Source organism: Spermophilus citellus (genome assembly GCF_964194105.1).
Source record: "Spermophilus citellus genome assembly, chromosome: 8".
NCBI classification, from domain to species: domain Eukaryota; kingdom Metazoa; phylum Chordata; class Mammalia; order Rodentia; family Sciuridae; genus Spermophilus; species Spermophilus citellus.
Genome location: NC_138189.1, coordinates 13154282 through 13179390, shown reverse-complemented (window position 1 = coordinate 13179390; position 25109 = coordinate 13154282).

Below are 25109 nucleotides of genomic sequence, written 5' to 3'. Positions count from 1 at the left end.
TATCACAGTTTGCTCTGTCTGATGGGGAGAAGGCACAGAGTGAAAGACGGGAGCTGGGGTTGGAAGAGCAAAGGCAAACTTCCTCCTTACTCAATTCCATCCAAGGAGCATAGGCCAGGTCCCCCACCTCGACATTAAAGGAGTGTGTGTGTGTGTGAGGGGTGGGGAGAGGGAGAGGGAGACAGACGGACAGGCAGACAGAGACAGAGAGGGACAGAGAGACCCGTGTTTGATGTTTTCTTTAGATATCTTAGTATCTTCTTAGACCATTCTGAAACATGTTCAGTCTTTCATATTCTGTCCTCCCATCCTACTCCCCAAGCTGGCATCTTGATTTTGAGGGGATCTATGATCTAAATATTTAGTTTGTTGTCCCCGCAAAGTTCACATGCTGAAACCGAGTCACCAATGTGATGATGTGGGACAGTGGGCTTGGAATGGTGACTACATCAAGAAGGCAGAGCCCCCAGGGATGAGATGTAGTGCCCTCTAAAGGGGGCATGAGAGTTGCCGTGTGAGGGCACAGCCAGAAGTTTCCATCTGTGAATGAGAAGGCAGGATCTCAAGCGGCACCTTGACTTTGGAATTCCAAGCCTCCAGAACTGTGAGAAATAAAGTTCTGTTCTTTTTAAGCCACTCAGTTTATGGTGTTTTCTTCTAGCAACATGAGGTAACTAAGACCATGGGTGGGTCTCACATAGACTAGTCTGGGTCTCTCCAATTGTTCTTAAAAGTTTCAAAAAGTAATCTTTGATGAATTAATAAATATAAAAATAAATAACTTACTATGTACCTTGCAAGAAACTATTACATTTTTAAAAATATCTTTAAAAGTCTTTAAAATTAATTGCAATGATGGTCAGGTATTGGCTATGAAAACTGTGAAGAGGAGATTCCAAAGTAAAAATCTCACTGCAGAAAGAAGTGCTTTTTCTCATGCAGTCTTGGTTTTTCCAGGTGTTTGGGGGAGTTCACTCAGGAGGGAGCTAGCTATATCTGAGAAGCAGCAAAGAAATAGGAGGTGCAGTCATCCAACAACTTTCTCCCTGAGGTGACCAATCTGGGCCACAGGACGTCCAGGTGACCTGTGCATAGAGCCTGAACTGCAAGACATCACACCCTGGAACCTGGAACAATCTGGGGTTTTGACTCACCTCAAAACAATGTTAAATTCTCCATCTCTAATAAAATCCTAGGCCGCGGACTCTGAATCACAATTAAAAGTGCCAAATCCGATCACAGAAGACTCACTTTGACTGACTCACCCTGTCTTGCTCTGAGCCTACAGGTTTCAGCACTACACAGAAGCCCTTTTATGGAGAACTTTCCCCAAAGGCTAAGCATTTGGCAAGTGTTCTCCATGCCACTTCCCAGAGGGCTCCTGGATCCGTCCAGAGTCTCAGATTGCTGGTCCTCCTTGTCTATCCACCCCCCACACACATCCCACACTGGTCCTGTGCAGTCAACTCCCTTCCACTTAACAGAATTCATTCCCCTTGGTGTCATTTCTATCTCTTAAATCATCCTGCCTCTTCAAACTCAGCTTTATTGCTCATCTTTGGCTGTGTCCACCCAATACAAGATGAAGTAGATATCCGGAAGTTCTCCATTTACTTGATCTTTGTGGAGAGTAAAACCAGATCCTTTGATTACAGGAGACCAACTCTGCAGCATCAGCTATCCCATTTGATCTTGTGATTGAAATGTATAAATAACCACCAAAATCTTCACTGCCTAATAGGTCAGATTATAGAAGTGAGTGACTCCACTTGAGGCAAAGAAGGATTTTACTACATAGCATTTATATGTTTTAAATCAGCACTTTGAGGGCTGCTATCCACATTTGGAAAAATAGTATTTGTCTGGCATATAGTAAATGCTCACCATAAACTTGTAAAAAAAAATAAATGGACAAAGGAATAACTGAGGGAAGGTCTGTGTCTTTAAATACTAACGTTCAAAATTACTGTGAAAGAAGGCATATAGCTCTCCAACAAACAAGCAGCAGGAGAATGACATAGATTGGCATTTTAAAAGATCATGATAGTTTTATTTAACCTTTATTGGCTTCCTAGAAGCAATATATAATAATCCAAAAATTCATAATTCATTAAATAGGTCAAAGAAGGAGCCATTTAGATTCAGCCCATTAGAAAACTCCTGGTTTTCTATCCTCAAGATAAGAAACAAGAAAATGAGCACTTCCATGAGCCTCTGAATATCCCACATGCATCTGTTTCTTCCTTCCAGGTAGACTGCACATTTCAGGAGAGAAGATATGTTATTGGTCTGCTTTTTGTTTAATCTTCCAGTATAGTAGATGCTTAGTCAATACCCACATGGTTGTTCATCATCTTGACCTCTGTCGCCTACAGAATCCTCTTTTGCTACATCCACATCTCCTCCTTCTCCCAAACGTGCTCATTCTCTGAATAAAATACAGGATTCTAGGACTGCAGTGAGGGTTCAGAAATGCAATGCTTCCTGCCTTCAAGTGGCTTCAAAGGGTTTCAGTCTTCAGTGAGCAACTATGTTACCTGGAAGACTGGCGGGAAGGGACAATATGCATTTCAAACATGGGTCCAGGTGACACAGAGGCTGCTTTGGGGGGTCAGACTTTGAGAACCACTTATCTAATGGGTTCTTGAAAATTCTTGAAAGAAACTGGCATAGAAGATGGGCAAGGCAAGAGACCTATGCACAACCCCCAATACCCGTATGCTAATTCCTCAAGAAAGAGAGACAAAATGCTCCATTCCAAATAACTGTTATGAAAAGCTGAAAATCCTCCCTTCACCAGCAATTTTAATCCTTCAAGAAACAACAACAACTTTGTAATGGACATAGAGTAGAAATTCTGAATCAGGAATTTAAAAACTCTAATATTGGGGTGTTTTTCTATTCACAAATAAGTGACTTGCCAAATGTACAAAGTATGTTTATATCTTTTTACAAAAATTAGAGAAATCTATGAAAATATGTCCTACCACAAAGTGCCACTTTCCCTTTTAAAAAATCCTATACACTTACACCCAAGTTTGCCAACTTTTTGATCTGTTCAATTTTTTTAATGATTCAAAAAATGCACAACTGCCTTCTATCTGTAAAAAAAATTCAAATCATATAGGCAAACTAAAGCTCTCCTGAGTCTCCATCCCCCAATTTCAACCCCTTCCTGAATTGAAGGTAAGCAATATAAATTTGGTGTGTATCTTAGAAAGATTTTTTTCTATTCAATTTCACAATGTCTATACACAGACATTGACCCTTTTTTTAACCCAAATGATTTCATAGTATAGGAATTACTTTGCAGTTAGCCTTTGTCCATAGATATGTTAGGATATTCTTATGAAGTCATTATATGTAGATATCTTTCAGTCTCTCTAATGCCTGTGTAGTACTTCACAATGTGAAACTACAATTGTTTATCACTACTACAGAGATTTAGGTTGTTTCTAAACTTTTTTTTTTCCAATAATGTCATTAGGATCATTTTAGTCATGCCCTCCTTTCAAAAGATTCAACAGTCTAAGTACATTAAAAGTGTCTGATAAAAAATGGCATTGCTACACAGCCCTTTTGAAAGGCTATACCTCCCCGAAAAGTTCTCTCTCAAAAGCACTGTTTGAATCCATCCTTTTCACACACTCTCTCACCTACACTGGATAATACCAAACTTTCCAAAGTTTGCAATATGGTAGATGTTCAAAACCAACTTCTTGATACACTTATAAAATACATTCTTCAATCTTAATGCATCTCCTGAATTTGCAATTTTTAAACCACTCCCTCCTAGAGCATGCAAATCGTTTTTATTCAAACTAACTAATCTTATTTTGCATTTTCTCCCTAAAGAATAACACTTAAATATTGGAAATGGAAGTCTTCAGAGTTTGTCTGAGTTCACCAGTATCCTTTTTAAAAGACATTAATTCCAAAAGGGAATAACATCAAAATATTACTGATAATTGTTTCCTGGGTAATAGGTAATTTTTTTCATACTTATTCTCCTTGCTGTACTTTGGAAATTTTCTCCTGCAGGTAATTATTTAGAGAGTGCTTATTATCTCCAGACATTGTTCTAAGCACTTTCCAAGCAAAAGAGTTCTACTATGATCCCTGTTGTACACATAAAGGTTTGGAAAGGGAAAATACTTTCCCCCAAATCCTACAGCTGCAAAGGATTTCAGCACGAACAGGCTGACTCTAAAACTCAACCACTACGCCATCAAACTGCTGATGAATATACCATTTTTATAATTTGATTAAATTTAAATATCAACTGAAAGCAACAATATATATTACAAGAGATCGAAAGCACAATGAGCTTATTCCTCCCCTATAATTCTTTTCCAGTATTTCAAAGCAAGCTCAGCCACATTGAAACTCCTCCCCAACCCCATCCCTATGCAAAGATGTAAAGATACAAGCTTCAAAAAACTAGAGGTGTCATGGTTTTCTAATCTTCCCATAACTCTTCTGTATCTATTTTTCTTTGTCTCCATAAAGACGTTTTGTTCTGTAAAACACACACTGTAATTTCACTGTTGGTTCCTCTGTGTAATATGCTTAACTAGTTCTGCTTATTTTTTCGAAGCTCCTCAAATCTCACTCTTGAGCTGATAGTTTCTGGATCCTAACACAAATTGGAATGTTCCAACACCCAACAGTGATACACAGTTCCTAAAGCAAAGCCTCCATGGTGAGGTTCCCAGCTCCTTAGCAGTGGTGGCAATGACTGAGAATCGCCATCAAAGAACATCAACAGATTGCATTACAATCTGTCAATCGTTCTCTAGAGAGAGAAATTGGCAACTCGTTATATTAAAGAACTGCAATCTAGCATCTGGAATATGGCAACGCACGCCGATTTTATGTGAACTGATGAGTCTCAGCAATTTATTATCCTGCACTTTTTTGACATAATCTTCTCCAGTGTCTCTAGTAGAAATGTACATTCCACATGAATCACAGTTGGTATTCCAGCCATGCCTTGACAAATACCCTCCCCGTTTCCAAGATCCAGCTTTACAGTTATGTATAGATTTATTGCAAAGAGAGAACTATGTACTTTAAAATCTTTAAAAAATATCCGTGCTCCATTGCCTCATACCTGCAGGAAAATTAAAACAGTTTCTTAGTAAAATATTTGTGTTGATATGTGCCCTAATCACTTCCTATATGTTCTTTCACATAGGGAGAGTGAGTCAACAATTAAAGCTGAGGCTGAAAAGGCCTGAAATCATTATCATAATAGCTAGTTTACTGAGCGCTCATCATGCGCCAGGCACTGTAGTTCTGTTTTCAAGCATTATTTCATTAAAACTTCCCAAATGTCCCAAGACATCAATACAATCATCATCCCCATGTCACAAAGAAGGAAAGTGGCTAAGAGTAAATGATATGTGCAAAGTTATATAGCCAGCAAGTAGTACAGCTGGGGTTATCAGTTAGCTTTGCTATACAACAAACTACAAAACTTAGTAGCTTCAAACAATAAGCATTTATTTAGCTCACAAAGCTGTAGATCAGAAACTTCACTTGGTCCCAACTGATCTCTGCTGGGCCTCATTCACGCGTCTGCAGTCCGCAGCTGGGTCAGCTGCCAGGTCAGCTGGGACTAGCGTACCTGGATTCTCGTCCATGTGGGTTCCCATCACCCAGAAGACCAGGCCAGGTTCATGCACATGATAGTCTCCGGGTTCCACACTCAGAGGCAAGTCTCAGTATGCATACATTTTTTTGGCCCTCTGCTTGCATTGCGTTTACTACTCTTCTATTAGTCAAACAAAGCCCCAAAACCACAAATTCAAGCCCAGAGTTGAGACAGACTCCACCTCTCGAGAGGCCATTTTAAAATATACCACAAATTTCAACCTACATTTTGCTGACACCAAAGCCCACTGCTCTGTGCCAGTCCTGGATTTCCTTGGCCTCTGATTTAATTTTTACCCTCTACCTGCTCTGCTTTGAATCCTAGGGCCATTGAATACTGCAGACTGAGTTTCCCAGTTTTCCATTGCAAGGTAATGGAAAGAGATTATTAAACAGAAGGAAAGAGAAGCAAGAGGAGTTCACCCTCCCTCTCTGCCCCAGAGTGACAATGTTGAATTCCCATTAGTGAGTAAAACATCTCAAGGGTACCGGGTTCCCTATACACAGGCCTGGCATGCTATTCAGGGTCTCTTGTGGTTTCATATGAATTATAGGATTATTTTTCTATTTCTGTGGAAAACTATCATTGAAATTGTGATAGGGATTGCATCGACTATGTAGATCACTTTGGGTAATACGGACATTTTAATAACAATAATTCTTCCACTATACAGCAGAATAATTCTTTCAGGGTACAGATCTTTCACCTATTGGTTGCATTTATTCTTTATTTTATGCTATTGTAAGTGGGATTATTTTCTTGTTCATTTTAGCATATGAAAATGCTACTAAATTATGTGAGTTGATTTTGTGTGTGTGTGTGTGTGTGTATATATATATATATATACATATATATATAAAATATGATTATGTCATCTGAAAATAGAGACAATTTAAGTTTTTTTCTTTCCAGTGTGAATCATTTGTGTTTATATAATATATTTTAAATAGTTTATTAGTACCTATTAATCATACATATTAGTGGGGTTGAGCATGGTATTTTTATACATGAATATAGCATATGTTGATCAGATCCAGCCTCCCTTTTTCCTCCCTCTTTCATAAACACACACACACACACACTTTTCACTCTCTAATTTCTATTCTACTTTTAGGTCAACTTCTTTAGCTTCCACATATGAAAGAAAGCATGCCTTATTTCATTTAACTTAATGCCTTTAAGTTCCATCCATTTTCCTGAAAATAACAAGATTTCATTCTTCTTTATGGTTGAATAATACTCCATGGTGTGTGTGTGTGTGTGTGTGTGTGTGTGTGTGTGCATGTGTGTGTGTGTGTGTTACATTTTCTTTCTTCATTCATCTGTTGATGGGCAACACACTGATTTCATATCTTAACTACTGTAAATAGTACCACAATAAATGTGGGTATGCTGGAATCTTTGATAGGCTTATTTCATCTTTTTGGACACATACCCAGAAGTGGGATAAATGGGTCATATGGCAGATCTATTTTTACTGTCTTGAGGAACCTCTACACTGTTCTCCATAATAGCTGTACTAATTTACATCCTACCAACAGTAAATGAGTTCCTTTATCTCCACATCCTCACTATCATCTGTTATTTTTTGTTTTTTATTATAGACGTTCGAACAAGGGTGAGATGATATCTCACTGTAGGTTTTGTTGGCATTTTCCTGATGACTGATGATACCAAACATTTTTTTTATATGTAGACACTCTGAGAAGTGTTTATTCGGGTCATTACCCATTTTTTCATTTGATTACTTGTTTTTCTTAAGGTTTTTGAGTTCCTGATATACTCTGGATACTAACCTTTTGGTAGATACCAGTAGTTGGCTGCCATTTTTTGTTGTGAATAGGTTGGCTATAGATGCATGGGTTTATTTCTGGATCAGTATTATGTTCCACTGATCTGTACCTTATAAGGTTTCAGTCTCTTTCTTACTGATTTTGAAAATTCTCCCACTCTCAGTCACTCACCTTGAAATGCGGCTATACTCTTGTTACTTTGGTTCTTCTTTGTGGAAGAAAAGGTGAATGCTAGCTTTCTCTATTCCGACATTTTGGATCCCCCCAATTTGGGTGACTTTTATTTTTCTTGCATAAAATTTCTTTGTCTAGGACTTCCAATATTACACTGAATAGAAGTAGCAAGAGTGTAGGTTTTTTTTTTTTCTGTGACCAAAATACCTGACAAGAACAGCTTAGAGTCTGAATAATTTATTTGAGCTCACAGTTTTAGAGGTTCAATCCATGGTCATCCAGCTCCACTGCTCTGGATATGAAGCAGAACATCATGGTGGCAGGGCATGGCAGAGGAAAGTTCATGGCAACTGGGAAGCAGACAGAGAAAAGGAGCAGCCAGAGAAACAAAATATAATCCCCAAGGGCACAACTCCAGTAACCTGCTTCCTCCAGCTATGCCCCACCTGCCTATAGTTACCACGCAGTACAGAAGTCCTTTCAAATTATTAATCAATCAAATGGATTAGTTCCCTTATTAGGTTATAGCTCTCATAATCTAATCATCTTACTGCTAAACATTCTTGCATTTACACAATAGCTTTTGGAGGATGCCTCATAACCCAACCGAAACAGTGAGCAGCATTCTAATCTTGTTGTTGATTTAGAAGAAAAGCTTCCATCTTTTTTCCATTGAATATGTTAACCCCAAGCCTATCACATACAGCCTTTATTATCCTGAGGTGCATACCTTCTATACATAAATATGCCTATATATTCCTTCTATAGCCATGTTGTCACAATAATATGGATGAAACTGGAGGACAGTATACTAAATGAAATAAGCCACATAAAGAAAAATACTCCATGATCTCAAAATGTGAAATCTAAAAATGCTGAACTCAAGAAAGCAGAGTAGAACAGAGGTTATCAGGAACTGTGGGTTGACACAGTAGAGAGATATTGGTCAAAGGGTACAAAGTTTATTATGCAGAGAAGTAACTTCTGGATATCTAATGTACAACATGGTGACTATGGCTAATAACATTGCATTGTGTACTTGCAATTTGCCAAGAGAGTAGTCTTTAATGTTCTTATCACACAAAAATATAGTAACTACATGAGGTGATGGAGATGATAATTTGCTTGATTGTACAATTTTTCACAATGTATATACATCAAAACATCAAATTGTGTTCTGTGAATATATAAAATTTTTATTTGTTATTATATCTCAATAAATTGGAAAATGAAGGATGTGAAAAGATGTATTATTAAACAAATTCTTAGAAATTCAGCATCTAAAAAAATACCATAAACTGTATTAATGGCTTTTCATATTTTTTTACATTTAATGTTTCTTTTACCTTCTCTACTTTCACAGTGTGGGAATCTAATGCTCAGAAATAGGTAACTTCAGACAGGTGCAGTGTCACACACCTGTAATCCCAGTGGCTTGGGAGGCTGAGGCATGATCACAAGTTCAAAGTCAGTCTCAGCAACTTATAGAGACCTTGTATATAAATAAAATATAAAATGTGCTGGGATGCAGCTCAGTGGTTAAGCACCCCTGGCTTCAATCCCCAGTACAAAAAAAAAAAATAGGAAATAGGTGATTTTACCAAGGCCACACAACTGTGAAGAGCACACCTAGGAAGGAACAAACCTAGAATGTTCAAATCCAGTTCTTACATTTTTCCCTCCATGCCACATAATTTTCAACCATTTAGACATTTATTCAATCATTCAGCAAGTATTTATTCAATGCATATTAAGTTTCAAGAATTATGGATAAGCTCTGGGTACTACAGTGGTAAACAAATAGCTTTGCCTTCATGAAGTTGCTGTGCATTCAAAAATCCAGGTTAAATTCTTCCTCTAGGCCTCCTCTCATCTATATAAACACAATAAATTTCCTTTTCTGAACATCCAGAGCACATTATGCTCAGTACTTTTAGAGTACACAGCACATTGTGTCATGGTTTACTGTGTCCCAGACAATCAGCCCAACAGCCTTGGAACACCTGCCATCCAAAGGGTCACACATCTGTCAGAAAACCAGAGGATACACAGCAAAGAAAGCACAATACAAACCTGAGTTATCACTTTAAAAGAGGCAAAAAAAAAGATGCACTATACTAAGTCAATGAGTTTGCTAAACAGGAAACTCAGGCAATACACAACAGAAGCTTATGAAGTTAAAACACATTTAACTGCTAGAAAGAAATTGAGTCACTGAAAGTTGTCACCATCTCCTTGCAGCAATAACTTTTATTTCATCAGAATGACATCTTCAGTGAACATATTCTAATGCACTTTTTTGCTGGCTTATTGTTACTGGAGTTTAACATTTTTTCCATAGCCCAAGAGCTTCTCCTGAGGGTAATATATAAAAGCAAGGGTTGCCTATGAAATCCTGAATAAAGTTAATCTAAATTCCTATAAATTCTTTTATTCCTCTGACTCTGAATTGTGATAGCTTTGAAAATACAATGCGATCCCAAATCAGTTATCATAGTTACAGCTAAAAAAATCTTTGTCATCAAAAAAAATCAATGTGGTATAAAACAACAGAACATATTAATATAACATACTCTTAACAGTTTCAGGAAGAAAAAGATATGCTTAGAGAAGATGCCATTCTTTCTAAAACTAAAAGAGATTTATGATGATTTGTCCATGGAGTGCATGAATTTTTGAATGATTGAATTTAGTATTTATTGACACAGAAAATGATTAAAAACAGTTATGACCTCTGGAACCCCTAGAAAATTACTTACCTCCATGCAGATTCAGTTCTCTCATCTCTGGAATGAAGGAGATTACAGAAGCTACCTTAGAGAGAGGTTGTGGGGCTAAATGAACAACGCATAGCCAGGCACAGCAGTGCACACCTATAATTCTACCTTCTTGAGGCTAAGGAAGGAGGATCGCAAGTTCAAGGCCAGCCTTAGAAATTTAGTAAGGCCCTCAGCAACTTAGCAAGATTTTGTCTCAAAATAAAAAAAATTAAAAGGGCTGAGGATGTGGTTCAGTGGTTAAGTGTTCCTGGGTTCAATGCCTGGTACCAAATAAATAAATAAAACAAAATAAAAACAGAAAAACCAACCAATGCATAAAAAGCTAACTGCTTTAATACCTGACACAAGTAACCTCTCAATGAATATTAGCTATTTTTATGACGTATATTTGTTAAGCATATGTACCATTCTATGGTCAACCACCAGACTCTCAGAGACAAAATTAGTAAAATGTCCACCAACTTCTCTCTAAAAGATAATCATATTTCCAGCAGCTGGAACAATAATACAAGAAATCTAGCTCAAATATTTTATTAGCTTCTTGCCTAAATAATGGGACCATTTCCAAATTTGGCAGTTAATGCCCACTAAATTCATCCTCTTGGAACTTAGCAATATCCCTTCCTTCATGGGTGAATGTTTTCAGCAGCCTTCATCTATATATTTTTTTTTCTGTCTTCCTAAATGAGCTCTCTTTGGTTTATGGTCAATAACTGGGCCCACCCTATATTTTTCAGTATTCATTTCTTTAGCAAAATATTCTTATTTTGCTTGCAAAATTATTCTTCCTGTGAGCAGTAAGAGTTCTGACAACTATTTCCACTCCTCTTGCTATAACCATGGCCAGCCATCCAGCCTGACCACCTGCTTGCCATCTATTTCATGAGGCCCATTGTTCCAAGGAAACCCATCTTTTCTATACTATGTAGACTAAGAGCATGAGTGTTTGATACAAGGCAGAAGGAAAACATTTAATAGACAAAAACAACAGAGCTTCTGTTAAATAAATTAATGTCGCATTTTATGTGAACATGTTTTCTTAGGGAGAGTTCCAGGTGCAGACCAGAAACAGAATTTTGACATGTATTTATTAACCTCTAACTTCATGCCAGAGACTCAACTAAGCACTGAGAACACAACCACAAACAAAACAACTTGGGAGTCAAGGGGACAAACAGGAAACAAAAATATCAAGCAAATAATTATACTATAGTGTGAGGTCAGAGGTGGGTAGTACAGGGCTGTTAGAGCAAGGCAGAGAGAGCCATCCCCGTGACAAATACTGTGTTCCCTTCCACAGTGCAAGGCAGTGCAACTCACGAGGCGTGGACCAGTGCACAGCTGCAAACTATTTGCTGGTGGTCCATGATAGGACGAAGTATGGAATAGAACTCTTAAGACTTAAGAAACTTACAAAATTTTGAAGAAGTCCTTTTATGCCTGTTAAACTAATAAGAAACAGAACTTAGATTTTACATGATTTTGATTCATTTTTAAATATATCACACTGTAATTTCTTTTTAATAAATATTGGTCTGTGATGAATGTAAAGCAAAGCACTGACTCTACTCCACAGATGGCTCAAGAAGCACTATCCAGCAGAACTGCATTTTCTACTGTTCCTTTCCACCCAGGAGGAGCCATGAGATAAGTCTTCCCCACTGACGAGTGAGCTGAAGGGTTGTGTACCAATTCCCAGCCAAGGTGGCTATGAGGCCACGTGCCTTCTCTACACTCTTCCTTTTGTCATCAGCTGGATACAGATGATGCAAAACCCAAAGGGAAAAGTCGAGTTATACAGCAAGAGGAAGCCGGTTCCTGAATAACCAAGAGCAGGAAGGGGACCCACTGACAAAAACATCCACGTTATGCAGGGTTCTGGGCTGAATTGTGTTCCCCAAAGAAGGTATGCTAAATTTATGACTCCTGGTACCTCAGAATGTGAACTTATTTGGAAATAAGTCCCTTCAGAGGTAATTAAAAAGTGGCTCCTAATCCATTAATACTGATCCAGATTACTGATCTCCTTATAAAAAGGAGAAATGTGGGGGCCGGGGCTATGGCTCAGTGGTAGAGCGCTTGCCTAGCATACATGAGGCACTGGGTTCAATCCCCAGCACCACATAAAAATAAAACATATAAAATAAAGGTATTGTGTCTGTTTATATCTATCTCTCTCTCTCTCTCTCTCTCTCTCTCTCTCTCTCTATATATATATATATATATATATATATATATATATATATATATGGGTTTTTTAACTTAAAAAAATAAAAATAAGTAGAAATACGGATAGAGACACACATGCACAGAGAGAAGGTGATGTGAAGAGATACTGGGGGAAGGTGACCCAGTGACTGGAGTGAGGAGTCTACAAGCCAAGGAATGAGTCCCACTGGTAAATACCAGGGCTAGAACAGGCAGAAGGAATTCTCACCTAGAGCCACCAAAGAGAGAGTGGCCCTTCCAGCACTTGGATGTCAGGTTGCTAAACTCCAAGACCATGAGATAATAAATTTGTGTTGTTTTAAGCCACCCATTTTGGGGCACTTATTAATCCTAATTAGTCTTAATGTTTTGGTTTAGATGTGAGGTGTCCCCCAATAGCTCATGTGTGAGACAACGCAAGAAGGTTTAGAGGAGAAATTATTGAGTTATGAGAGCCTTAAACTAATCAGTGTGTTAATCTCCTGAAAGAATTTCATTTGGAGATAATGTAAGCAGATATGGTGTGGCTAGAGGAGGTTGGTCCCTGCAGGAGGCATGTTTGGGGATTTATATTTCACCAATGGAAAGAATCTCTCTCTCTCTCTCTCTCTCTCTCTCTCTCTCTCTCTCTCTCTCTCTCTCCCCTTCCTTCCTGGTGCAGTGTCTCTTGCTACTTTCCCCCACCACACTCTTCTACCATGATGTTCTGCCTCAACTTGAGCCCTGAGAAATGGAGTCGGCCCTCTGTGGAGTAAGACCTCTGAAACCATGAGCCCCAAAATAAACTTTTCCTCCTCTAAAATTGTTCTTGTCAGGTGTTTTGGTGACAGCAGCAAAAAATAAATAAAAAATAAACTGACTATAATAACTAGGAAACTAATTCAATGATGAAAAAATAAACTTTGCCTTAAACTACTGAAAATTGGAAGTTTATTTGTTGCAAGAGTTAGTATCACACTGACTAGTGCAGCAAACACAGTATTTATGTTGCAAGTCCAGTGGAGACTACATGGTCAAGGACATCATCCCGATGGCCAAGGCATTTCACAGAAATCCGAGAAGTAAGAAGGAATCAGCTAACACACACAGAGGGGGGGCTGGAGCAGATTAAAAAAAAAAAAAAAGTTTGCTCATGGCAGAAATATTTTTCAAGCAGAAGTGAGAGCATGTAAAACTGCTCGAGATAGGAGGAAGTAGGATAGACGCAAGTAGGAAAAGCCCAGTGAATCTGAGACACAGAGAGCAGAAGTGGGTAGGCAGACCTATGGGGGTGGGCGGAGATCAGAACTTACACAGCCAAAGTGTCAGTAGCATTAGGGAAGAGCACAGGGTCCACAAACTGTTACAGAAAAGGGAAATTGTTTCTTTCTTTGTTTTGCACATATAACAGTCAGGATTGATGAAACTCTCCAAGTGCTCAAGGCTGGAAGGGCCCAGGCTGAGAGAAAAGGTGCTGCTAAAAAACAGAGCCACAGTCAGCAGCATTAGCAGCCAGAGTTCTGAAAGGACATTGAAGAAAAACAGCCAAAATTGTCAGAGATTCAACATCCAGCAATCAGAGAAGGAGAATGAAGATTCTCCAAATGGGCCTTAGAGGCAGCTCACAGCAGGGCCCTTTTGCTTGAAATGCAAAGCTAAGGATTGCACACACAGTTTGTTTTGTTTTGTTTTTGATTTTTTTGGGTTTGTTGTTGTTGTTGTTGTTGTTGTTTTGTTTTGTTTTGCAAGAAAGCATGAAAGGAGAGTAAAAGATTCAGAACTCCCTGTGCAGTGCACCCAGACACCACAAGAGTGCTGTTAAGTCTAACAGCATTTCTTTTTTTAAAGGCACATAGGAGACGTTGATAAGCTCCTGTTGATTGGTTCTTGATATTTCAATTGTCCCACATGTGGGCATAGGCCAGATTACACAGTTGCTCTCCACAAAGTGGAAACTCACACCTTATGAGAAACAGAAATTATTTCATAACAAGTCAGGGCGTGTTAAACTGTTCTCGTGCTGCCCACTTGTCGACATCGACTGTCCCTTCTCTACTCTTGACTGCCTGTCATTTTCCATCTCATTCCCCCTCTGATAAGGAAACCCTTATTCCTGTAAGGGAAATTGGGCAATGACCACTCAATCTGAGAGGGGGTAAGGAAGGGTAAGCAGTTGGGGTTTCCCATTAGAGACAATTGGGTCAATCGAAAGATTCATGGTAGAAGTCATCTTGGAATCACCACTAAATAACTGCTTCCTGCTGTTTAGGACATTGAGAAGCAGCTGTGAGGGTTCCCTTGGTGGCTGGTCCAGGGGTCCTCAATAGATACCCATGGGAGTTTCCTTTGAGTCTAAGAGTAAGAGATTTTGTTGTTGGTAAGAGACAGGAGTATGGTGATCCTGGTTTTGATTAACCTCTGAACAAAACCACATATGCAGGGGATGATGCGGCACCCTACTGTGGTTAGTTCCACAAGTACTGAGATTAAAAAATTACCCCATCACATTCAGCTTTGTGTCCCCTTATTCCATAAAAGAACTTCCCTCTGTGTACACAGTAAGATCTGGATTGGGCAGGGGAAAACTTTGGAGGTCTCTTTGGGCTGAGAAATCTATGGCTGAGGCTTGTTGAAAATCATGTTCAAGGGTTCCTTCTAGTGATTCCAGAAGAAAGGTGACTGGGTTAAAATTGAACACGTTTTTATTTGAGCCACCAGCTCATCCAGGGAGGGGCAAGGCCTGATGTTTTTAGGAGGTGGCTATCTGAGTGCCATAATCCCCCTTTAGTATTCAAAATTCCTGAAATGTCATAAGAAGTGTATACAGAAAGATCCCTTCCTACAGTTATCTTAATTGCCTCAGGGACCAGCAAGGCCTCTGCAGCCACCTCTCACAGGCCAGTGTGTCCATGCTTGAGATACCACATCAAGCTCTTTGCTGGGATACGCTACCAGCTGTTGATCTGGCCTACTCCTTTGTGTGTTTACCCCTAAACCCATTCCTCCCCTTTCAGTCACAAACAGGTTAAATTTTTGCTCTGTAGGCAAGATTCGAGCAGGAGCTTGAAGTAAGGTCTCTTTAGGGCTTTGAAACCTTTGACATACTCTGGTTCCCATATTAGGGTGGTTGTCCCCTGATGTTGGCCTTCCTTGAGGAGCTGATAAAGGGATCTACTATCTTTCCATATCCAGGAATCCAAAGCCTACAGTATCCAGTTATCTCCAGGAATCCTCTGAGTTACCATAGGGTCTGGGATAGAGAGTATCATCCTGTAGGGGCAATCCTCTCTTCCCCTAGCTTATGGATTTCTTGAGACAGTTGTGATCCTAGGTTCTGTATTAGCATAGGTGGGCTTTCTTTTTCAAGAACTTATACCCTCTATCAGCTAAATAATTTAGATGCTCTGCAGAGGTCATCTGACATTCTTCCTAGGTGGTAGTATATAGGAGAATATTGTTCACATATTGGAGGACAGTTACAGATGACCTGTCCTTAAGTTCTGCTAAGTTCTTGGCAAGGACTCGTCCAAACAGATGAGGGCTAATCCTAAATCCTTGGGGGTAGCACATGTCAAATGAGATCTATTACCTGGCTCCTCAAAAGCAAATAGATATTGTGACTGATTGTCTAGGGGTATACAGAAAAAAGGCATCCTTCAAATCTAACACAGTAAACCAAGCAGCAGCAGCTGGAATCTCAAATAATGAAGTATAAGGGTTTGTCACCTCAGGATGGAGGGGGATGACTGCTTCATTGATTATCCTAAGGTCTTGGACAAAGTGCCATTCCCAATTTGGTTTTTGGACTCCCAAAATGGGTACATTGCTGGGACTACTGTAAGGCATCAAGTGTCCCTGTCATTTAAGATTTTGGATGATCTCCAATAAACCTCTCTCTGCCGCTGGGTGCAGGGGCTACTGTCTCTGGCATGGGAAGATGGAGGAGTCCTTCAAAGTTATTTTAACTGCATCTGCACTCTTTGCTTTCCTAATTTTGCCATCAGTGGCCCAAATTTATGGGTTTATATCACATTTTAATAGAGGTAAACATAATGGACCCTGGGGTCCCAAATTCATGGTGATGGAGGTCTGAAGTTTTGAGAATATATAATGGAAAGAAGTCCAAGGTAATAGACAAGTATGTCCAGAAGGAAACTAGACTTTTGGCTCCCTACTGAGAAGCATGCTGAGGGCCATTACCAAGTAGGAAATTTCCTTGCCAGCGTACCCCATGTTAATTTCGCTGTTGACATTGCATGTTAGGTGACCCTGCCCAAGGACGAGGGTGGATCCAGGATTAGGGTGTATCCTGCAGTTTGAGGAAGTATCCCAATCCTTGGGTTTAGGGCGTTCCCGGTTTAAGACAAGGCGTTCCCAGTTTAAGACCTTGGATTTTAGGGAAGTTCGATGTTGAGGATTATTGCTGCTGGAATTAGGGCGTTCCTGCTGCCTAAGCTCCTGTTGAACTCTCGTGAGATTCAGAGAGTATTTTGGGAAATAAGCCTCGTGGAGTAGGTGAATTGGGTGGCAGCAGAACTGGGATTGCCCCAGAACGTGTGTGGAGGCCGGTGTGAGTTCGGGAATAAAGAATTGCTGTTTGAATCTACAAAGCTGTGTGGTGGCTCGTGATTCTGTGCCCAGCCAAGACTGCGGCATTTGGTGGCCTGTACGCAGAGCGTCTGAAACTTGGAGGTAAGTGAAATTCCTCGCCCCTGAGGGAAGGCGAGAGAATGGGTGACTATTTTAAAAAACAATGTGTTCTTGTTTTGATTTATTTCGTTTTTGTTTCAAGCTGCCTGTCCCTAGAAATTTCTCAGGCAAACTGGGAAAAATGGATGGCTGAAGGTTTGAAGTTTGTCAGCCCAGAGAAAGAGAAAATTGATACAGCGAATTTTTATTCAGTTTTTGTTTCATTCAGTTGCGGTTTTGTTTTGTGTTATCTTATTGGGTTGCGTTATTCTTATAGAAGATTAGAAATTAGTAAAAAAGAAACCGAAAAGGTGTTAAGCAAAGTGTTAGAGATTCAGACCATGGAGAAAGACATTTTAGATCAAGCAAAAGAGAAGGTCTCTCGAGCTAGTCAGACAGAGGAAGAAAATTTAAAGGAAAAGGGGTTATTAGGAAAAAGGCCACAACAAGAGGCTGTTACTAACTCCGTTTTATTACCAGAGGGCGTAATTCAACCAACAGCCCCACCGATGGAAACAGCTGAGTGGCCCTCAAACCCCATAGTTGATAAGTGGGATCCTGAGACAGGACCTCAAAGATTAGCATGCCCTGTACTTGAACAGGTAGGAGGGCAGCGAATTCACCGTGCTTTAGATTTTAAAACAGTGAAGCAGTTAAAGGAGGCTGTAACAACCTACGGTCCCCAAGCTCCCTTCACGGTAAGCATGGTCGAATCCATTATTAACTTGGACATGACGCCAGCAGATTGGGCTAGCATGTGTAAATCTGTGCTAAATGGAGGACAATATTTGTTATGGAAAGTTGCCAATGAGGAATTTTGCACGGAGACAGCTAGGCGAAATGCAGCAGCTGGTTACCCTCAAAGAAATCTAGAAATGCTTTTAGGAAAAGGACCTTATGAGGGTCAACGGCAACAAATTGAATATGATCCTGCTGTATATGCACAAATTGCTGTAGACGCAGTTAGGGCATGGAAGACTTTACAAGGACATGGAGATTCACAAGGTCAGCTATCTAAGGTAATACAGAGACCTAATGAACCTTACGCTGACTTTGTAGATAGGCTTATTCAAACAGCCGCCAAAATTTTTGGGGATACAGATCAAGCAATGCCATTAATAAAACAACTTGCTTATGACCAAGTGAATCGTTGCTGCAGAGAGGTTATTAGACCATGGAGACATGAAGACTTAAATACATATATTAAACTATGTAGAGATATTAATGAACAAGGGCAAGTCTTGGCAGCTGCAGTACAACAGGCTTTAGATGCCAGGCCAGAAACATGCTATAATTGCGAACAAACAGGAAATTTTAAAAGGAGTTGCCCTATAAGAGGAGGTTTTAACAAAACTAGAAATCAAAGGAATAGAATACCGGGTATTTGCCCACGATGCCGTAGAGGGAGACATTGGGCTAATGAATGCCGTTCTCAAACCACCATAGAAGGTACTCCGTTATCAAAAAACAGACAAGGATCAGGTATTTACCCACAATATCGTGGAGAAAGGCATCAGGCTTCATTGCCAAAAAACGGAGTGAGGGGCCCAATGCTCCGGGGCCCAAAACCACAAATATACGGGGCAGTGGAGGAACCCAGCAACACCATCAGGGTGGTGCCCAGGACACATTGTCCATTAAATCCCTCATCAGACAAACCCGAGGGAGCGCAGGGTTGGACATCTGCGCCTCTGCCAGAGCAGTAGTAACTCCAGAGATGGGAGTTCAAATCATTCCTACAGGAGTAAAAGGACCTCTTCCCCAAGGAACAGTAGGCTTATTATTGGGACGTAGTTCATCTACATTAAAAGGACTTATGATAAGTCCTGGGGTAATTGATCCCGATTATGTAGGTGAAATAAAAATTATAGCTAGTTCTCCAGGAGGTATATCAGTAATTTCACCTGGAGATAGAATAGCACAGTTGTTAATAATACCCAGCCTACATAATAAGTTCTCTAGTCATAATGTAGAAAGAGGTTCTAAGGGATTAGGCTCCACAGGTGTAGACTGGGCTATGTTGTCTTTAAATTTAGATTCTCGCCCGATGCTAAAACTAAATATTCAAGGGCACGAGTTTAATGGGCTACTGGACACAGGTGCTGACCTTAGCATTATATCTCGTCGAGAATGGCCAAAACATTGGCCATTACAACAAGCCACTCAAACGCTTCGAGGCCTAGGAGTGGCTACTAATCCCCATAGAAGTTCTATGGTATTAGATTGGAAGGATCCTGAAGGATGTGAAGGAACTATACAACCATATGTTTTGGATCACCTTCCTATTAATCTATGGGGACGAGATGTCCTGGATCAACTAGGTTTGATGTTAACAAATAACATCAATTCTAATGCGCCCACTACTAGGGCTAGACAAGGTGTTAAGAAAGAAAAAAGATTAGGAAAACAAGAACAAGGTTTAGCAGCACCAATTCAATTAGATCAAGGAACAGACAGACATGGGTCGGATTTTCAGAAAGGGCCACTGAGACAATCAAAATTACTTGGAAATCAGAAAGACCAGTGTGGGTTCCTCAGTGGCCCTTGACTAAAGAAAAGATACAAGTAGCCCATGATCTGGTCAAACAACAATTAGCGGAAGGACATTTACAACCTTCCGTATCTCCCCATAATACTCCCATTTTTGTCATCAAAAAGAAATCGGGTAAATGGAGATTATTGCAAGATTTAAGAGCCATTAATAATGAGATGGTTATTATGGGACCTGCTCAATCAGGGATTCCTCAATTGTCTGCTTTACCAAAAACGTGGCATGTTTTATCTATAGATATTAAAGATTGTTTTTTTTCGATTCCAATTCATCCCGAGGATAGTCCACGTTTTGCATTTACTATCCCTGCATTAAATCATGAAGGTCCTGATGAGAGATATGAGTGGAAAGTACTCCCTCAAGGTATGGCTAACAGTCCAACTATGTGTCAAATCTATGTAAATAAAGCAATCCAGCCACTTAGAAATCAAAATCCTGAACTAAAAATATTTCACTATATGGATGATGTATTATTAGCACATAAAGATAAAAACATATTGCTGGAATGTTATGCCACACTTACGAACTTATTAAAAAATTATAATCTAGAGATAGGAATAGATAAAGTACAATTAAATTTTCCAATTAATTATTTAGGAGTTCTATTATCCTCAACCATGGTCCGTCCACCGAAAATTCAAATACGAGTAGATCAACTCAAATCACTCAACGATTTTCAAAAGTTATTGGGAGACATAAATTGGATAAGGCCTTATCTAGGCATACCAACAGGAGAGTTGGGACCTTTATTTGATATTCTAAAGGGTCCATCAGATCCTAATTCACCCCGAATGTTAACTCCTAAAGCTAGAAAGGCATTAAAAATTATTGAAACTTATATGGAAAATATGCATTTAGATAGAATTGATATAAGTTTGCCTTTATTATTTATTGTACTACCAACAAAAAATATTCCTACAGGAGTATTTTGGCAAGAAGGTCCATTATTGTGGATACATTTATCTTATTCTCCTAACACTATTCTTACTAGGTATCCTGAGGCTGTAGGACAATTAATACTCAAAGGAATAAAAACAGCAAAGGGAGTGTTTGGGATTTCTCCCAATAAAATTATTACTCCATATACTATGGATCAAATTGATGAGTTAGCTAATGAGCTAAATACTTGGGCAATAATCATGTGTAAATCTAATGTTTCATTTGATAATCATTTGCCATCGAATCCTTTGTTGTCTTTTTGGTCTAAGCATCCTGTAATTTTTCCTAAAATGACAAGGAAAACACCTATCATGAATGCTCCAAATATATTCACTGATGGGTCTAATAATGGTACAGCAGCTGTAGTTACCCCTGATCAAACTTTTACGTTTTTAGTACCCAAACAATCAGCTCAAAAGGTAGAGCTTAATGCAGTTTTACAAGCTTTTGTGATGTTCAAAGATTCTGTATTTAATTTATTTTCTGATAGTCAATATATAGTTAATGCTATTAATTCCCTTGAAGATGCTGGTAGGATTTCCCCTTCCTCTACTGTTTTTTCTTTGTTTTCCACTATACAAAGTCTAATATGGGACAGAAAAGATCCATTCTTTATAGGACATATTAGGGCACATACAGGATTGCCTGGAGCCCTTAGTTTGGGCAATGATTTAGCAGATAAAACTACACATGACGTACATATTTTCTCTACATTAGAAGAAGCTACAAATTTTCATAAAAGGTTTCATGTCAATGCTAATACTTTACAAAAGCGTTTTAAAATAACTAAGGAACAAGCCAGGCATATAATAAAACAATGTCAAAATTGTGTGACCTTTCTACCACAAGTTAATCTTGGAGTCAATCCTAGAGGACTGATACCTAACCATATTTGGCAGATGGACGTCACACACTTGCCAGAATTTGGAAAATTAAAATATTTACATGTTACAGTTGATACTTCTTCTGGATTTTTGATGGGCTCCCTTCATGCCGGAGAAAAAACTAAAGATGTTATAGCTCATTGCTTACAAAATTTTGCCACTGTGGGTGTTCCTAAACAGTTAAAAACTGATAATGGTCCTGGTTATACATCTGCCTCTTTTAAACAATTTTGCTCATCATTCGGTATTACTCATATAACAGGAATCCCATACAATCCACAGGGACAAGGCATAGTTGAAAGAGCTCATCAAACTATTAAAACGTACCTATTAAAGCAAAAAGAGGGAATTGGTAAGGGGTATATATCCCCCAAAGATAAACTTAAAATAACCCTTTTTACTCTAAACTTTTTAAATTTGGATTCATCAGGACTTAGTGCTGCGGAAAGACATATGTATCCGAAAAATGTACATAAGCCTAAGGTACTTTGGAAAGATGTTCTAACAGGACAATGGAAAGGTCCTGATCCAGTTATTGTCTGGAATCGGGGTTCCGTCTGTGTTTTTCCGCAGGGAGAACAGCAGCCGATTTGGATTCCAGAGAGATTAACTAAAGCAATTTCTACAGAAAAAGAAGATGATTTGACTCAAATCCATAACAGCTGATATCCAGAGCTCCAGTTTGGCTATTCTTACATCTGCGACAGTGATTAACCATGGTGCTTTTTTCAATATCTATTTTATTATTGCATTTTTCCCACATTGTAAAGTTCTATTTTATTTTTGAGCTCATACAAACCTAGGTTAATGTTTTTCTGATCAGTTTTATTTTTTGACTGTGTTTTATTTTTTGACTGTGGAGTTTTTAAACATTGCAATGGAGATTTCACCTAGGTAAAACTACAAGGCCTTTATTGTCTTATGTGTTGTATGTTATGTGTGCACATTTCTGTTTTGTGTTGTATGTCTGTATGTGTGTATGTCCATATTTCATATATAAGGAGCGCTCATGAAAAAATGGATCCGAATTTTTTTTTTTTATTCACGTGATTTAAATGCTTTAATTTTAATTAGGTAAACAGCTGTTAAGGATTGTTTTTAAAGGTGGTTAACAGATCTGTTTGCTTACTAATTTAAATTAGGTAAACAGCTGTTAAGGATTGTTTTTTAGGAGGTTAACAGATCTGTTTGTTTACTTTCACCTTTCCTTTTCATTATATTTAATAATTCTGTTCAGGATAATGTCTCTTTAGCATCATTGCCAGAATTCCCATCTCCATCCAAGTGCCGGTGAAGACTAAGATAAAACCAAACTACAGCTTCTATGATAGCCATCACAGTAACTGTATAAACTGATGCATCAATGAATATAACTCAACAAGTTATGCTCAATCAAGGACTCGATTTACTTTGGGAGGAAATGGACATATTGATAGACTCCTCCGATTTGAACTGCCTGCAGAACTTGCCTGGACTATATATCAGTTGCATGCATTGTGAAATATCATCTGATGCAGCGAATTGTGGTACTGCTGGCATATCTTTGCTGATGGTGTCACCAGTGATGCAATTTCCTTGCCAGCGCACCCCATGTTAATTGTGGTAATGCTGGCATATCTTTGCTGATGGTGTCACCAGTGACGCAATTTTTCCAAAGGAGCCGTCAATTGGCTTGGTGTCGTGGCATTTCTGTATCCTCCTCCCTTCTACTAGTGATGGTCTAAAATTTGGGGGCCAACAGAGGTGAGGCAAGAACCTCACCCCCCCACTGGCACCAAGGATATTTGGGGGCCAACAGAGGTGAGGCAAGAAACCTCACCCCCCCACTGGTGCATAGGCCTTTCCACAAGCTTGGCTGAATGCTGGACCGGTAGTCAGTGACGGGTTGATCTGATTGCAGTGGATTCAACCTAAGACAGGAGGCTGACGCCTAAAGGTCAGTTTTCCCATGACGGGTAAGAACCATATGTTGAATTGGACAACCTACCAGGCACGGTCCTTAAGCCACATTGCTTGTTGTTTAATTAATCAGAAGGGGGGAGATGCTGAGGGCCATTACCAAGTAGGAAATTTCCTTGCCAGCGTACCCCATGTTAATTTCGCTGTTGACATTGCATGTTAGGTGACCCTGCCCAAGGACGAGGGTGGATCCAGGATTAGGGTGTATCCTGCAGTTTGAGGAAGTATCCCAATCCTTGGGTTTAGGGCGTTCCCGGTTTAAGACAAGGCGTTCCCAGTTTAAGACCTTGGATTTTAGGGAAGTTCGATGTTGAGGATTATTGCTGCTGGAATTAGGGCGTTCCTGCTGCCTAAGCTCCTGTTGAACTCTCGTGAGATTCAGAGAGTATTTTGGGAAATAAGCCTCGTGGAGTAGGTGAATTGGGTGGCAGCAGAACTGGGATTGCCCCAGAACGTGTGTGGAGGCCGGTGTGAGTTCGGGAATAAAGAATTGCTGTTTGAATCTACAAAGCTGTGTGGTGGCTCGTGATTCTGTGCCCAGCCAAGACTGCGGCAGAAGCATACCCTGGGGTTCATGTGTAGTAATGGGAGCCACAGAAGCCATTAAGTTTGACCGTGGACCGCTGTAAGTCTGGTTGAGGGAATCTGGCCCTGTGACCCTGCATCCTTGGGGACGTTCATTCTGTCTGTGATTGCCTTGACAGATAAGATAGGACTCAGTGGTGCTCACTTAACCTGTTGGAATTCCTGTTGGTAATGTTCCTCCTTTCCACAGTGGAAACAAATTCTTTCTATGGCTTGAGGTTCATTCCATTTACCTCCTTTAACATCCCAAAAGCTTGTTCCTTGAAGGGCCATGACCAGTGCTTCAGCCTTCCTTCTATCTCTATGTTCCCTTTTCTTCCTCTCCTCCTGATTTCTGTTACAAAAGACAGAAGTTGTGAGATGGATGATGTCATCTAAGAACGGGTCAGGGCCATGTGCCAACTTTTGTAAATTCCTCCAAATGTCTGGGGTTAACTGAATAATAAATGTATCCTTTAAAATTATGTGATCCTCTGTGGATTAACTGCACAACTTAACAGGTAAAGTGGCAATAAATCTAGCAAGTCAGGTAGAGTGAGAAGGGCAGGAGTGCCAGCCACCCAGAAGCTGATTCAGGGAGATGTCCCTATGAGAGAGAGCAGTTCTTCTGGTGTGGCATCTCTTATCCAGAAGGGAGTTTTAGCCTCAAAGGTAGTGCCAGGTTCACCACTAGTCTGCCTACTGAATAACTGGAACAAAATTTGATCCACAGATGCTCAGGAAAAAGTACCTGATTTTCTTCTGCTGTCAGGCATGGCCTCAATACAAACTCTCTGATGGAGAATCATGGCCGCCAGAGGGAAGTATAAACTTTAATACTATTCTGAAGCTTAGTTTATTTTGTAAGAAGGAAGAAAAATGGTCTGAGATTCCCTATGTTCAGGACTTTTGGGGTCTGAGGTAGAACCCTAA